This window comes from Austrofundulus limnaeus, unplaced genomic scaffold (genome assembly GCF_001266775.1).
Source record: "Austrofundulus limnaeus strain Quisiro unplaced genomic scaffold, Austrofundulus_limnaeus-1.0 Scaffold907, whole genome shotgun sequence".
Classification (NCBI taxonomy): domain Eukaryota; kingdom Metazoa; phylum Chordata; class Actinopteri; order Cyprinodontiformes; family Rivulidae; genus Austrofundulus; species Austrofundulus limnaeus.
This window is the reverse complement of record NW_013953309.1, coordinates 159,925-162,167: the sequence shown is the minus strand read 5'-3', so window position 1 is coordinate 162,167 and position 2,243 is coordinate 159,925. Positions and strand designations below refer to the sequence as shown.

The 2,243-nt window shown below is 42.5% G+C and overlaps 1 long non-coding RNA gene across 1 annotated transcript; it reads left to right on the top strand.

Annotated features, from left to right (window-relative positions):
- Positions 1–408: 408 nt before the first annotated feature.
- Positions 409–2,167, top strand: LOC106533222 (uncharacterized). Its single transcript, XR_001312213.1, has 3 exons — positions 409–611; positions 693–731; positions 861–2,167. It is a non-coding gene; the product is annotated as an uncharacterized LOC106533222 (long non-coding RNA).
- The last annotated feature ends 76 nt before the right edge of the window (positions 2,168–2,243 follow it).

The following is a 2,243-nucleotide window of genomic DNA, read 5'->3' as shown; positions in this document are numbered from 1 at the left end:
TATAAACATCTCAAGTCCTTTAAGACAGAGGTTCACAAACTGGGGTCCGTGAGAGGTATCCTGGGGGTCCTCAAAAAATTTCACTAAATTCTTAATTTGGTTTTTATTTTTAAAAATGGATGAAGAACAATGAACTAATAAAACAAACATAATAAACTAAATAAAAATATATATTCCCATGGCATTTAGGGGTTGAAACGACAATAAATTATCTTTTAAAACAGCATGGGGGTTTATGAGGGGGTCTCTCTTTTCGCCCTTGTAAGGGGTCCGCAGACCGAAAAGGTTTGAGAACCCCTGCTTTAAGATTTATAAACTTTATCTCTTAACAAATGATGTCATAATGTAATGATGTGATGATGTCATAATGTGATCATGTGATGATCTGAAGGCAAACAGAAGCTGAACTCAGTTTTATTTCTCTTTGTTGTCAGAGGTTGTTTCTCCCATGATGCATTGTGCTGAAGTAGACTCTCACTAGAAAAAGAGATTTAATGTAAAAATACAAAGGAAACACTAACGAGCTAAATGAAATCACCTGGGGGAGACAACAGAAGCAGGTGAGTGGGCGGGGCCTAACCATGGGGGAGAACTGCAGACAGAAGCATCAGGTAAGAACGACACAAGAAACCAAGCTAAATGTTAGCAAACCTCAGAATCTGATGTGTCTCTTCTGTCCCTGTGGGAACCAGTTCAGCCTGATGCTGTGGAGTTCTGTGCTCCAGTGGGAGGTGAGTCAAACAGAAGGTAAACAGATTGTGTAACTCTGCTGGTGCTGGTTCTGGTTCTGCAGCTCCTCACCTCCAGGCTGACCTTTAATGATGAGCTGCTGAGAGGCTCTGATGGTCCTCTGATTACAGCCAACCAGAGAGACGGCACTCATTTATGGCCCGCTGTGCCCAGGGATGGAGGCGTGATGAAGCTGACATCCATCAGGGAGGAAGACTGATCAACAGTAAACAAGTCCAGGCAGGTGAATCACAGGAGACCAGGACAGGGAGTCTGAACTTCTGCAGTCTGGAGACGGGTTTGAAGACAGTGAAATGAGTCAGAACTTTGGTTTAACCCAGCAGGGTCTGCTTTAGTCTTCTTATAATCCCTGATAATCCAGACAGATGGGATGATGTCAGAACAGTTGTTTGGAGTCCATGAGGACCCCCTGAGACCCTGCTGTAATTAGCAACACATCAACGCTCATCTGGGACTTGACTTCACCTCATCAGACCTGGACAAACAGCTGAAGTCTTTAGTTTCAGCTCATTTGTTGCAGCTTTACAAACTGTTTGTGTTTCTGATCTTTTGTCACAGTTTGACTGAACAACAGTTTGCATTTAGTTCAGATTCTTCTGCACATGTCTCATTAATGAAATCAGTCCAGGAAACCTCTTTATTGGTCTTCACCTGGTCTCTGTGGTCCAGACTCGTCCTGCAGTGTGAGGAAAATCATAAAAACCAATCCAACCTGTTTCCATCAGGAATATTTCACCTTTAACCCTTTTTACATGGTCACACTCCTGATTTAACTCTTAATGTTGGATCTTTGTCCAACTGGTCTATGTCCAACTGGTCTATGTCCAACTGGTCTATGTCCAACTGGTCTATGTCCAACTGGTCTATGTCCAACTGGTCTTGGTCCAACCTGCTGTAGGACAGATGGTTTCCAGTCAGAGGACAAAGGTCAGTAAAGACTAATAAAGACACGCTTTCTGTTCCAGAGAACATGTCCTCTGTGCTCTGACTGATGCTGCTGATGGCACAGACTAAAACACCTGTAAGACTTTGATTCCTGCAGAACAACCTTGTTGAGCAGATTGGAGTGCGTCAGCAGCCGGCAGTAGCTGGCAGCAGGGACCCTGAGGAGGTCACGACCTCTGAGCCTGCACCTGAAACCCTCACAGCTCCAACACCTGAAGAGTGTGTGCACGAGTCATGATGGTTAAGGCAGGTGAATTAAAGTAACTGTAACTCATTAACTTGGTACTTTAACTCATTAACTTGGCACTTTAACTCATTAACTTGGCACTTTAACTCATTAACTTGGCACTTTAACTCATTAACTTGGCACTTTAACTCATTAACTTGGTACTTTAACTCGTTAACTTGGTACTTTAACTCGTTAACTTGGTACTTTAACTCATTAACTTGGTACTTTAACTCATTAACTTGGTACTTTAACTTGTTAACTTGGTACTTTAACTCGTTAACTTGGTACTTTAACTCATTAACTTGGTACTTTAACTCAT